General features: G+C 37.1%; 1 long non-coding RNA gene across 2 annotated transcripts in view; it reads right to left on the bottom strand.

The window, feature by feature from the left end:
• Positions 1-15382, bottom strand: part of LOC121042544 (uncharacterized) — a 36849-nt gene that overhangs the window by 20710 nt on the left and 757 nt on the right. The window lies entirely within an intron of this gene.

The following is a 15382-nucleotide window of genomic DNA, read 5'->3' as shown; positions in this document are numbered from 1 at the left end:
TGTGCAATTGCTGGGTCGTAGGGTAGTTCTATTTTTAGTTTTTTGAGGAACCTCCACACTGTTTTCCAGAGTGGCTGCACCAGCTTGCATTCCCACCAACAATACAAAAGAGATCCTCTTTCTCCGCAATAAGAGATCCTCTTTCTCCGCATCCTCACCAACATCTGTTGTTGCCTGAGTTGTTAATGTTAGCCATTCTGACAGGTGTGAGGTGGTATCTCATTGTGGTTTTGATTTGTATTTCCCTGATGATGAGTGATGTTGAGAGGATTCACTGTTCTAATTTAATACATATTAAGGGGTCTGTTGCAATTCTTTCCAGAGACTGATGAGGCTAACATGTATCATTTTTGTGTTTTCCCTCTGCTCAGCTCCAGATCACTGAAGCCTCCTCAAAGAGAGCTTGTGAGCATGTCTGGTGCCTAGTTTTGGCAGCCTACACCTCTTAAGCTCCTGACTCTGGTGGCCAGCAGAACTTTGGTTCAGAGGTACCACAAGACTGTATCAAACAAAGAAGTGGTTCTGAACCAGCTATCTCACAGAGCTCAACATAGAGACAGTAGTCAAAAACCTTCATCCCCCAGTCATTCCCTAAAACAAGATTATTTGCATATAACAATAAAGAGTGCTTGAAAATAACAACCAGATTCCTCTAATCACTGTCATCATAACTCTGGGAAATGGAGCAGGAAGATGGGCCAATTGTGGATATTTCATCTGACTACCTTTGAAGCTTAGGATGATGAAATTGAACCACAAAACACAAACATTCTTTGAGGCCAGTTTTTCCTTCTCTTTTTCTCATCACCATATTCATGACCTGGCATACAGTAGTCAATAAATATTTGTTGAATGACTAAATGACTAAAATGTAAATACTATGTACACAGGATCATGATAGGAAGCTACGTTTCTCAGTGGAAAAGGTTAAACTTTGCTGGGTGAGGAAGAAAGAAAGCTCTTCTGGTAAGAGGCCAAGCAGAACACTAGGAGACCAGGAAAACCCACACACTCCACCAGAGTTGTTGGCATAAGCAAGACTTGTAAACCCCTAGAGGCAGGAGTAATCTCCTTAAGAATGGGTGGACAAGAGAACTGGAGGGTTGACTCTTCCAGGTGGTTATACAAATACCATTAACCTAGTATATATTATTCCACATGCCAATGGCAGAAAACACTCTTCTCAAATGTACACAATTCATTTCACCAAGATGGACCATATTTTGGGATACAAAACAAAAATTAAAAGAATAGAAATTATATAAAGTATCATATCATAATAAAATTAAGCTAGAAATCAGCGAAAGTATCTTAAAAACTTTCAAATATTTAAAATAACTCAAGAAAAAAGATGAAGTCTTAAGGGAATATTCTTTTAAATAAAGAAAAATGAAAACACAACATGTCAAAATTTGTGGGGTATCCTTTAAGCACTACTTAGATGGAAATTTATAGTATTAAATTAACATGATAGAAATTAAGAAAGTTCTCAAATCAATTATCTAAATACATACCTTAAGAAACTACTGGGCAAAAAAAAAATTAATCCAAAAGCTTGCAGAATGAAACAAATTATAAAAATATGTGAGCAGAAATCAGTAAAAGTGAAAACATAAATGTAGAAAAGCAATGAAACTAAAAGCTGCTTCTTTAAAAAAATTTTAAAAATTGATAAAACTCTAGCCAGTCTGATGGGGAAAAAGAGAGAAAAACACACTTTCAATATTAGAAATGAAAAACTGGACATATATACTGACTTCATAGATATTAACAGGATAAACAGGCCTTAAGTTCAATAAACTTAATAAATTCTATGGCCCTAAATTCAATAAATAAGACAAAATGTACTACTTCTTCAAAGACAAAAATTTATCAAAACTTACTAAAAAAATAATATGAATAGTTCTATATCTATTTTCTAATTGAATTTTCAGTTAAATATGTGCTTCTCTTCCTAAAGGAAAAAAAAAAAAAAACGAAAACTTCAGGTCCATATGAGTTCACTAACAAATTCTTCCAAGCATTCAAGAAAGAGACAATATATATTCTACATAATCTTTTCTAGAATATAGAAAACACCTCCCAACCTATTTTATAAGGCTAATATTACCCTAATCCCAAAACTGGACACAAAAATAACAAGAAGAAAAACAAAAGACCAAAATCCCACATGATCATAGATGTAAAAATCTTCAATAAAGTGTTATTAGGAAATTGAATACAGAATATATAAAAAGGATAATATATCACTGCCACGTAGGGCTCATGCCAGAATGCAAGACTGGCTCAATATCTGAAAATCAATCAATATAATTCACTAGATTAACAGACTAACTGGAAAAACCATATGATCTTCTCAATTGTTACAGAAAAAGCATTGAAATTCAATATCCATTTATTGATGAAAACTCTAAGCAAATGTAATTAAACCAAATCTTCTTAACCTGATAAATAGTATTCACAGAAGAAACCCTACAGCATAATCATGCTTAATGGTAAAGGAGGCAATATCTCCACCCACTCTTCAGCATCAGGAACAACCTTGTCCTGATAGTCACAACCAATGAATCAGGGGAGTGGGATGAGAAGAGGAAGAAAAAAAAAAATCTCAATTCCCAGGCAACATGACATAGAAAATTCAAAAGAATCTACAAAATCAGTTTATAACTAATAGTTTAGCAAGTTCATCTTTATACATGATCAAAATACAAAAGTTGTCTGTATTCCTAAGTAAATCTGTGGCAGCAATGACAATCGGGACTTGAAATGATAAAAAAATAAAAAAATAAAATAAAAAAAACAGGCATTTCTAGTAGTCATTTCCACTGCATGCACATAAGCACACATACAGAAAAAAACACACAGGTACAAATCAAACAGAAAAAGTGCAGGATCTGTATGCTGAAAACTGCAAAACACTGATAAAAGAAAATAAAGGTTTTTGTTTGTGGTTTTGTTTTTTTTTTAGTTCTAAATGAAGAGGCATATCATGTTTATGGATTACAATAGTCCATTTTTTTAAGACATTAATTATGCATGAGGCCCCTGTTTGGCTCAGTCAGTTAAGCGACTGACTCAGGTCATGATCTCAGGCTTGTGGGTTCAAGCCCTGCATCAGAGTCTGCACTGACAGCATGGAGCTTGGTTGGGATCCTCTCTCTCTTCCTCTCTCTCTGACCCACCCCTGATCACATTCTCTCTCAAAATAAATAAATAAATATTTTTTTAAAGATGTTAATTCTTCACCACACAATCTATAAATGTATCACAGCCTTAAACAAAATCTCAGTAAACTGTATTAGATATTGACAAGCTAATTCTAAAATTCATATGAAAACTCAAAGAAATTAGAGCGGCCCAAATAATCTGAACAATAACTAAGTACAAAGATTCAGACAATCCAGGTTTATAAAGAAGGACATATGTGAATCAATGGAACAGAAGACAGAGTCCAAATGTATTGAAGTGATTTTTTAAGGTTTTATTTATTTACTTTTGAGAGAGAGAGATAGCATGAGTGGAGGAGGGATAGAGAGAGGGAGAGAGAGAATCCCAAGCAGGCTTCATACGCTGTTATTAGCCCAATGCTAATTAAGTAATTTTTGACAGAGATGCTAAAGCAACTCAATGGACAAAGGACTGTCTTCTCAATAAATGGTGCTGGGAAACCAGACATTCACATACAAAAAATAAAGTGACAGATACATTGCACTTTATACAAGTGGGTCATAGACCTAAACATAACACTTAAATTATAAAACTTCCAAAAGAAAACATAGAAGAAATTTGATACAATAACAAAAGCATAATCCATAAAAGAAAAAACTGAAAAACTGAACTCTGTCAAAATTATGTCATAGCTCTGGGAAATGTATCATTAAAATAATGGCAAGACAATCTACAAACTAAAAGTAAATATTTTAAAAGCCTCATATATGACAAAGGACTTGCATCTAGAATATACAAAGAACTCTTAAAATTCAACAATAAAAAGCTAAAGCATACAATTTTGAAAATTGGGCAAAATATCTGAGTAAATACTTCACCAAATAAAATATAAAGTTGGCAAATAAGTATGTGACAAGAAGCTTATTTGACCATGTTGACAATATTTGTCATTAGGGAAACGAAAAATTAAGACCATAATGACATACCACTAAATACCTATTAGAAGGGCAAAACAAACAAGGACAATACCAAATATTTGCAATGATGCAGGACACCAGGAAATCTCATTCATCACTGGTGGAAATGCAAAATGAGACTGTCAATTTGGAAAACAGCTTGTTATAAAATAAAACCATACACTTATTAAAAAATCAAGCAATCCCACTCCTGGGTGTTTATCCAAGTGAATTGAAAGACTTTGCTCACCAAAATCCTGTATGCAAATGTTTATGGCAGCTTTTTTTCATAATAGCTGGAACTATAAATAGGCAAGATACCCTTTCACTTGTAATGGATAAACAAACTGCAAAATAGTCATAAAATGTAATAATGCTCAGCAATTAATAGTAATGGGCTACTGATGCACTTAAGAATATGGATGAATCTTGGGGTGCCTGGGTGGCTCAATCAGTTAAGCGTCAGACTCTTGGTTTTGGCTCAGGTCATGATCTCATGGTTCACGAGTTTGAGCCCCACATTGCGGCGCTCTGTGCTGACAGCTGCAGAGCCTCCTTGGGATTCTCTGTCTCCCTCTCTCTCTCTGCCCCTCCTGGTTCACGGTCTATCTTTTTCTCTCTGTCAAAATAAATAAATAAACATTTTAAAAAAGGATGAACTTTAAATGCATTTTGCTAAGTGAAAGAAGCCAGACCCAAAAGGCACCTCGCCTTCATCATCTATTTGAATATCACTGGGAGGGGGTCTGGGAACTTGAATTTTCTAGCCAGTTTTCAGGTGATGATGATCCTTCTGATTTTAGGCCACATGTGAATAGCTCTGTTCAAGTATGTATCTGCCCCAGACTTTACTAGTCAACAGTCCCCACAGACAGATCTATAAGCGGAAGGAACCAGATTGCAACAAAAGGAAAAAACAAAGGTGCATGGGAGTAGGGGATGTAACTGCAAAAAGGTAACATTGTTAACCACTTCTTTTACAATATATTTTATCTTTTGGTTTACTTAACTATATCTGTGAATAGACCAGGAGTATGGAAAAAAATGTTTTCTTCAGTTTTACATCGTCATGGCTTAGTACAATTATAATCAAGTCGTAGAAACTAAATATCTATGTTAACCTGTGAATAAAATCACAAAATTAGAGACCTCTTTGTTTACTACTTTGTAACCTTGGGAAACATACCCCACTTCTCTCTTTATACAACCATAAAATGTGAATAATAACAGTAATAAGGTTAAAAAGAGTTAATACATGTAAATTGCAAAGAATAGTGCCTGACTCTTAGCAAGTACTAAATAAATGTTAGTTGTTGTTATTTCACTGTGTAGAATAGCATAAAATGTGGTTGTGTGTCAGTACATGCCTAATTACCTTGGAAGGAAAAACCTATCTACTGCTTTGTTGCTAGGGAAATACAAATTTCAGCAACAGCCTGATAGAATAAAACACTTTCAGTGGTGTATGGACTGGTATTCTTAACTTCCATGCTACTAGAAGTAATTGTAATTGATAATTTTTTCTCCTCCTAGAGTCTCTATTTTTGAAATGATATACAAACACAACATTTTTAAAATCCTTTTCTTTCTCTTTATTTTAGCAATCAAAATCTCCTCAAATAAGTGTAAAAGGCATAATAGTGTTTCATTAACCTCATGTATGGAAAAAGAGTTAATTTATCTCCGTTGGAAGTTACACTAGCTTAAAATATAGTTTACAGCTATAATCTTCTTTACTTATCCAAATATAAGCACAACATGAAAAGCATTTTATTAAAGTGGTAAAACGTATCAAGTCCTATTACACTCATTTTTTTATTAGAAATAATAGGACATCCCAAATATACAGCAGATTAGCAAGAGGATTATTCTTAAGTAATTACATTCAATTCTGTAGCTATTAGCATAGATTTTATTGGCATAATCCAAACCACACTACCCTGGCACTCTACAGTATAATAGCCACCAGCCACATCTGGCTACTTAAATTAAAATTAAATTAAATACAAAATTTAGTTTCCTAATCACACAAACCATAATTCAAGTGCTCAATAACAGAGCAGAAATAGAACATTCCATCACCATGGAAAGTTCTATTGCAGAGTGCAATTATTGCATTAGCCAGTTGTCAACCAGAAATATTGGGTTTTATCTCTGTGCTCTTTTGAGGACTGTTTTAGAGTGATTAGTATTTTTTTTCTATAATGCTTTCTATCTTTATAGATGACACAGTTGATGAACTGAAAAGTTTCCTTGTGGGGTCCATGAGTAGCTCTGAATGTGCAGAAAGCTGGTCACAACAGACAGCTTCAGTTCACTGTAGGCCCCTGGGGTAGAACTCAATTAAAAATAACTTTGCACCTGCTCATTTGCTGAACACAACTAAGTGAGGGAAATGTGCTTCTGCACCATTCCCAGAGTCCACTCACCCAGACAGTCACTCTCTCCCCTCTACCTACACCATGCACCTGGTCTGCTTTCCCTAAAAAGGTATGGGAGACAAACTGTGCCACGTTGTTGAAATGTCAAATCTTTGAATTTTACAGGATGCTTCTTCAACTCAGCCAGTATCTTTTTCAGGAAATTAAAACACCAACTTAGTAAGTTTCAGCTCATTTTCAGAAATGACCTACCTTGATCAGGCCCCAGGTACTATAGTTTGTTGAGGACACAGGACTGGATGAGGCTGTGGACATTTTGCAGTTGAAACACAAACCTGGATCAGAAAAGGTGGGGATTTTGAACTGCCAGAATGTAACATGAGCGTATGAGATAAGAGAGGGAAGGATTAATGGCAAAGTGGTTTCTAAAGGGCCATGAAAAGCCACCAAGGCAAACTTCCCACAGGGCCAAGGCAGCAGCAATCAGGCTTGTCGGCAAGCTTCTACACTGGGCTTTCCTCTACAGTGAGCAACACAATAAAGTGGTGTGTGGATGGATGGATCTGAGGGTGATGTTCAGCATGACAAGTGGAGAAACCATCAGGTTACAATAGTCTATCTGAAATACAGGTACTGGCTCTGCAGCTGCTTCATTACTCTGCTGCAAGACCCTGAGGCATCCAGTTCAGCCTCTGGAATACCCTGGAACTCTGACACACAATGCATTAATGAGAAGCAGGTTGTCAGTTAGGTGGCATCACCCTGTCCTATGTTCCATACAAGTCTTTCTGGATGTATGGATAAAAATGGAGATTCTTTTAAAATATATGTAAAGACAGGAAACAAATATGCATTGCTCAGAGGTGAGCACACAGCAGCACTGACCAAATGATACCCTCACTCTCCCAGAATAGCATCCCAAACCTAGGACTTTACCCAGGCTTTCAAGAAAGCTGATTTCATGATGTCCAATAAAGTCAAAGCCCTCATGTGCACAGGACTACTTCAGGAACAATCTCAAGGGAGGTGAAGTTGGAGGCTGCTTAGCTGAGTGTGGATTCAGGATATGACTAGTTTCTTACAGGGCTCAAATACATACTGGAGTCTTGATCTGATAATCTGCAGGTCTTTATTATTTAAGAGATACAGTCTGACTTTGAACCTCTTACATAGACACCTGTCATAATGCCCTAGGACCCAGAGAGCCCGTTTGTTCATCTCTTAAGAGAATATTCATGTTTCACTTCATTTACTTGACTTCCTGTTCACCATGGGAAAGACTCTTTTGCTTTTAATATTTTTTTTCAATATTTATTTATTTATTTATTTATTTAGAGAAGGGGGCAGAAAGAGAGAGAGAATCCTAAGCAAGCTCAGTGCTGTCAGTGAAGAGCCCAACATGGGAATCAATCTCACAAACCATGAGATCATGATCTCAGCCGAAACCCAGAGTCAGACGCTTAACCAACTGAGCCACCTATGCGCCCCTCACCACGGGAAAGACTCTTGATCCAGTCTCTAAGGAACTCCCTGACTTGCTATCCATTTGGGGACAGATTGCTACCTGCTTTCTGATTCCACTGGAGAAATGAATTGATACACCTGGAGTTATTCAGCAATATTTTGGACAAACAGTCCTACTTACAAATGCTTATTTAATGTGAGTAACCATTAAAGACATTTGCCCTCCCTAAAGAGAGAGATTTTATTCCTGTCATTGTGTTTTTATTGTATACCAATCAGGGACGCATAAGAAATGTGAGGGGTGCAGAGCCTGCCCCCTGCTTCAGCTGCAGGATAACCCTCTGGGTATCCTTAGCAGTTCTCCCAGCCCACCTGGCCAGTAGTAGGGGTATATATTTCTGCTTGCGTGAACAACCTGAGGAACATAGCCTATTTTAACCGTGGCCATCTGATAATAAATGTTCTGCCATAATAATAAAATAATGAGACATAAAAAAAGAGAAAAAAAGTGCTCAATAATGAAAAGGAAGCAATAGCAAAGTCTTCCTTTATCTTTGAGATAATAACCTCACAGCAAGTCCATCATTCTCCCAATATTTCTGTCCTCCTGTCCCTCATGAGGAATGTGTTCTCATTCTCCTTAGTTTATACAGAGCCCCAGGCAGCAGATCTTCAGCTTGTCTGCACACTTAAAAGAACTCCCTTTCCACACATCCTTGTCTCTCTTGAAAACCCCCACTGAAAACCCCACCTAATAGACTAATTGGCTTGAGTGAGTCAGGAAAGGGGAGGGTTATCACTACCTGGGTGTTCTGCATGGAACCTTCCTGTTAAAATATGGGTTACACACCCAGAAATTCTGAGGGACATTGGAGCTTCTTTTTTCAGATTTCTCTGTTTATTCCTGAATGATCCTTGTGGTATGCAAAATAACAGTCCCCAAAGATGTCTAAGTACTAATGCCTGGAATCCATGACTATTTTAACTTACATGGAAAGGAATTTTATAGCTATGGTTAAGGATCTTGGGATAATTATTCTGGATTATCTAGGGAGCCCAATCTAATCACAAAAGTCCTTATAAATTACAGAAAGAAGTGGGGGAGTCCAGATCAGAGGAGGAGATGTGATCAAAACATGAGCTGGAGTGATTTGGGACCATAAACCTAGGAATGTGAGTAACCTTTAGACCCTGGAAAAGACAAAGAACGTATTCTTTCCTAGAGCCTCCAGAAGGAAGGCAGGCCCAACAATACCTTCATTTTAGGGCTTCTGACCTCCAGAATTAATAGATTCATCTTCTTTTAAGCCACTATTTGTGTGGCAATTTGTTACAGCAGCAATAGGAAGCTAATATGAGATTAGAAATGTTTGGTTTGGGTACATAGCGATATTATGAATAATAAGAATCTATATAAACCGCTTATTCATTGTGTCCATTTGCCACACACTGAAACTATCATACAAATCATTAAATATTTAGTATATAGACTTTATTTTGTTTCTTTTTTAATTATAATACTAAACTTTGCATGGATAAGTCACAAGGCTTGATGATACAGCAAAGCTGTACATGATACTGAATTGAGAGCCAGAAGATCCTGATTCTAGTGCCGTCACTATCACTTAAGTGTGACCTGTGACATTTCTGAGCCTTCTAGTTTTAACAGTTCTTAACTAAAACTAAATTTTTAATTCAGTCTGAGTAGAGAGTGAAAAAGAAAAAAAAAGCAGAAACAAAAAGAGCCCTCAGCTTTGTTGCTTGTGGTTCATACCAAGAGGTAATCAAATAAAAACTTTTGTTTTCATTAAAAAAAAAATTAGTATCAAAGAATTCTTTTTTTAAATTGAATTTTAGTTAACTTATACAGCAGTATTGGTTTCAGGAGTAGAATTCAGTGATTTATCAATTACATACACCACCGAGTGTTCATTACAGGTACCCTCCTTAGTACCCATCACCCATCTAGTCCATTTCCCACCCACCTCCCTCCATCAACCCTCAGTTTGTTCTCTATGGTTAAAAGTCCCTTGTGGTTTGTTTCCCTCTCTTCTCTTTTTCTCTTCCTTCCCATATATTCATCTGTTTCTTAAATTCCACCTATTAGTGAAATCATGTGGTATTTTCTTTCTCTGATTGACATATTTTGCTTAGCATAATACATTCTAGCTCCATCCATGTCATTGCAAGTGGCAAGATTTCTTTCTTTTGGATGGATGAGTAATATTCCATTGTACATACATACCACATCTTTTTTGTCCATTCATCAGTCGATGGACATTTGGGTTGTGTCCATAGTTTGGCTCTTGTTGATAACGGTGCTATAAACACTGAGGAGCATTTAACCCTTAGAATCATTATTTTTGCATCCTTTGGGTAAATACCTAGTACTGCAATTGTGGGATCATAGGGTAGTTTTATTTTTAACTTTTGGAGGAACCTCCACCACATGTTTTCCAAAGTGGCTTCACCAGTTTGCATTCCCACCAACAGCACAAGAGGGTTCCCCTTTCTCTACATCCTCACCAACACCTGTTGTTTCTTGTATTGTTAATTTTAGCCATTCTGACAGTGTGAAGAGGCACTTAATTGTGGTTTTGATTTGTATTTCCCTGACGACGAGTGATGTTGAGCTTCTTTTCATGTGTCTGTTAGCCATCTGGATGTCTCCTTTGGAAATGTGTCTATTCATGTTTTCTAACCATTTATTCACTGGATTATTTGTTTTTTGGGTGTTGAGTTTGGTAAGTTCTTTATAAATTTTGGATACTAACTTTTTATGAGATATATCATTTGCAAATATCTTCTCACATTCTGTAGGTTGCCTTTTAGTTTTGTGGATTGTTTTCTTTGCTGTGCAGACGGTTTTTTTCTTGATGAAGCCCCAATAGTTCATGTTTGCTTTTGTTCCCTTTGCCTTCTTTGATGTGTTTCATTCTTCTGCATTCATTGTCTAGTGTTCTCAGCATCACTTATTGAAGAGACTACCTTTTTTCCATTAGATATTCTTTCCTTTTTTATTGAAGATAAGTTGACCATATTGTTGTGGGTCCATTTCTGGGTTTTCTATTCTGTTCCATTGATCTATGTATCTATTTTTGTGCCAGTACCATACTGTCTTGATGACTACAGTATTGTAATATAGCTTGGAATCTGGAATCATGATGCTTCCAGTTTTGTTTTTCTTTTTCAGAATTGCTTTAGCTATTCAGGATCTTTTGCAGTTCCAAACAAATTTTAGGATTGTTTGTTCTAGCTCTGTGAAGCAATTTTGTTTGTAAATACCAAATTGCAATTATGGTCACTGGGGAAAATAAAAGTACATGTAGCATCGTGTACTGATAAAAGCATACTAGTGAAACCTCAGGACGCACTATCAGAACCAGTAAGGCAGAGAAGTACAAGGGAACCTCAATGCTGCCTTATTTCCAAACTCTTCACACCTCAAATATGCTCTTAAAATCTCTGCCAAAGAGAATTAGAAATATGTGAATTTTCCCTATTAAAGAAAAAAAAAAGGAAAGAAGGAAGGAAAGAAGGAAGGAAGGAAGGAAGGAAGGAAGGAAGGAAGGAAGGAAGGAAGGAAAAAGAAAAGCTTTATTTTGAGTCCTCCATTCCTCTCTCACTACACTTAATTCACCCAAGGCAAAAAATAGTGATCTAATTCATTACATCCTGGACAATGGCTGTAAACAGAGGTGAAGGTGCCAGACCAACATCAGCAATTGCTCTCAGTACAGCATCTAATCCCTAAGTCCATATGTACACTGACAGCTGAACTTAACCCTTGGAAATTACAGTATCAAAATCTGACAGATCCATCACTGTCTTTCATCTCCCTGGCCACGATAATTGCTGGAAGGACTCAAGTTGGCCCTATTAAAAGTGCCCCTAGGATTTCTAAACGGAAGCCAGGAAACATGTACATCCTTTCCTCTTTGGCAGTGACTTGTAAGGAAGTTAACATAAATGTGTAAGCACCATGCCTCACTTTCAAGGAAAATGCAGAAGGAGATGATCCAGTCAAGAGGTATGGAGCTCCTGCTTTCAGTTACCCATCAACTAAAACCCTGCATTTTCTGCATCCACAGTCAATAAATCTGCTTTTTGACAGGCTACATTCTGTCTTCACCACCTGTACAATCCGAAGAATTTAAGCTATTACTGAACCAGCCCCAGTGAATGAAACACATCAAGATTATAAGGTATCGGTATAGTATTCCTCTTCACCGAGTTTTTTTTTTGTTCTGTTTTTTTGTTTGTTTGTTTTGTTTTGCCTGTAGTGTCAATAATGTCATACACACCACCTGGCAAACAGCTCCCAGGGCCTGTGACTTTGGACCAAATAACTCATCATAAAGATCAGCTGTGGGATCAGGTCGATAATAACCTCTTGAGCCCACCAACACTAGGGTACAATGATGTCCTCAAGAGCCTGCCTCAATTGGGGTCAAAGACTCACATGTTATTTGCCTTGCTCTGCTGATTATATTCTGTATATTCACTTTTACTGGAGATCAGGAAGATACAAGTGGTTTATCTGGAACAAGATTCAGGTATTACCAACCTCCTTAGAAAAAAATATTATAATAATCTATTAATTTATCTAATAGCAACACATTTCATTATGCTTTTTCTAGAAGACTGGGAATTTATCATGCAATTATTTTTTCTCCATATCCCTCACTTTTCCATGTCTCTGTCAATAAAATAGACAGGGTGGGGCGCCTAGGTGGCGCAGTCGGTTAAGCGTCCGACTTCAGCCAGGTCACGATCTCGCGGTCCGTGAGTTCGAGCCCCGCGTCAGGCTCTGGGCTGACAGATCAGAGCCTGGAGCCTGTTTCCGATTCTGTGTCTCCCTCTCTCTCTGCCCCTCCCCCGTTCATGCTCTGTCTCTCTCTTTCCCAAAAATAAATAAACGTTGAAAAAAAAAATTTTTTTTAAATAAAATAGACAGGGTTAGAATTGGAGATAATTTCTAATATTTCAAAGAAAGCCTTAATGTAAAGGTATGGGAAAATTTCCAACCTAGGAGTTCCTTTTGCAAGAAATAGATTTACAACTGAGGACATGCCATCTAAAGATATTTTATACAGAAAGGCTGTGACATATCTTGGGTTATTTTAATGCCTCTCTATCTGAACCACAAAGATAGAACCAGAGGAGTTGTAGTGGTCTGTTCTTAGTAAACTTGTCACCAAAGAAAAGACAAAGTTCACCATCACATAAACCCACGACTGAAGAGCTACTTACTGGGAGTTATCTTGACTTAGCTTTTAGAATGCTTAGAGTCTGTATGTTTGGAAAGTTCCCAGATGTACTTCTAGAGTGAAGCAATAAATGAAGCTACTTAAATGACTAGGAAACTGGTGTTGATTAAAGGATTGTATAGACATGCTGGCACAAGTTCAGAAGTAATTCAGATTACTTCTTTGTACTTCTTCACTATCCCACTGAGTCATTCTGACTCAGGAGAAGGGGGTTAAAGGGGAAGTCAGAGCCCATCCTTGTGCTTCTCTCTTCTCCCCTGGGAACCTGCCATGCTGGACCATCAGAGTGTGCACTCAGGGAATTCTTATTTGAATGTGCACTTTCTGCTTCATGCTTCATACAGATTTAGCAGCTCCAATATTAGACAAATGAGGCTGGACAGAGCCTTAGCACACAACATAGCTGGCATTCAACAGCTCAACTGTAAAGGAAGATGCATTTTGTCCACTCCAATAAACAAAGTGGCACACCAATGGCAGTAGGCTAGGGCTAGGCAAGAGGAAAATGCCAGGAACAGAAATGCAGGCTCTTTTAGTAACCTAGTCCTTAAAGAAATGACCTTTCCTATTACTTTATTTCTCATTTTTAGGGACTGCTTTCAATTTGGAAGAAAAGGACCCAGAGGAGCTGAGAAAGTGGCACAGCACAAAGCAAATAAACATCACCTTAGCCAGTGAGTCATGGCCTCTACTGCTGTGGCTCACCTGACTAGGATCTGAGACTTTCCACAGATCTCCCTTTGCAATTCATGATGTAAAAAAAATACATACCTTAGAAAGTATGAGCTAGAATCCCATAAGATTACAGGATTTCTTTCAGCTTCTTACAATATGGGTACAGGCAGATTTGACCTTCCCTCTCCTGGGTCACTGGGGGACCAACCCTCTTCTGCACTTACTACTCTATAGACATAAATGCAGGCTACATTCAATTTAAGGTGATTTATTATTTCCTTGTAAATGATAGAGATTAGTTTTAAAAGAAAAATTCTAATGGATTCCAGATTTTCCCTTGGTGACCTTATTTTGCAGTTCATTATGTGAAAAGGAAACATATCACCCATCATTGCATTTGCAATGATATCTCAGTAACACTACCCCACTTCATAAAAGTGTTGTGAGAAACTGATAAAATATAAAGTGCTTTTCAATTATTTATGTTTCCTGGAGCTATATGTTGTCCAACTTAAAAATAAGGAATGACATGTTTGGGCCAAATATAGGCAGTGCATTGACTTAATATCCATCTAATGAAGGAAAAAAATAGGATCCTAATCCCTGAGTAAGGACCACTGAGAAGCAGCCTCCTGTTAGGGGCAAGAGCTTCAAGATACTTGGCTGCATTATTAGTAGGAAACAAAACCCAATGTGGCAACACTAAAATGTTAAAACTTGGCCCAGTTGCTTGTTCCTGAACCATCTGTGGTTCCGCAGTGTTCTCTCCAATAGGAGGAATGATCCTTATGTTAGAATGAGGTTTCCAAATACCTTGGAATGCATCTGTAGTACTCCATTTCCTTTTGGACAAGAACAGGGGATGGGGATATTCTTGTCACCCAGCCTGAAGAAATTGATAAACTAAGGGAAGAAAATACTGAGGGCTGAGTTTATGAAGCTGGCTCCAGGAACCAATTGATTCTGTTTTTGTGCATTTAGAAATAATATGGAAGACCGGCTTTGAAACATGATTCATACCAACAGAATATTTAAAGGTTTAAAACCTGTGCTAACAAGTTGTTTATAGTTTAAGCTGCCCCTCCTGTTAACAACATGAGATAATTTCACAGTTTCTTTAGATCACTCCACAAAATACAGACTAAAGTGGATTTAATAGTCCAGTGAATTGACAATTAACAAAAAATATGCAATTTTCTAACATATGAAATTTTAGGCAAAGTTTTTGTTTTGTTTTGTTTTGTTTTGTTTTGTTTTGTTTTGTTTTTCTATGGACTTGAAATTACTGTAAGACATGTGACCAACAATATTAACCCCAGCAGTGTAAATGAGAAAGACATTTATATTCAATGTCATGAGGAAATTTGGGGGAAAATAGTATGTATTTCTTGATATCCCTTCCCTCTGTGACTTGTTACAGTCAAGTTTGTGTCTAATTTAGGATCTGAACTGAGGGGAGAAGACTTCT

This window comes from Herpailurus yagouaroundi, unplaced genomic scaffold (genome assembly GCF_014898765.1).
Source record: "Herpailurus yagouaroundi ecotype Mexico unplaced genomic scaffold, PumYag 185, whole genome shotgun sequence".
Lineage (NCBI taxonomy): Eukaryota > Metazoa > Chordata > Mammalia > Carnivora > Felidae > Herpailurus > Herpailurus yagouaroundi.
This window is presented reverse-complemented; position numbering and strand designations above follow the sequence as displayed.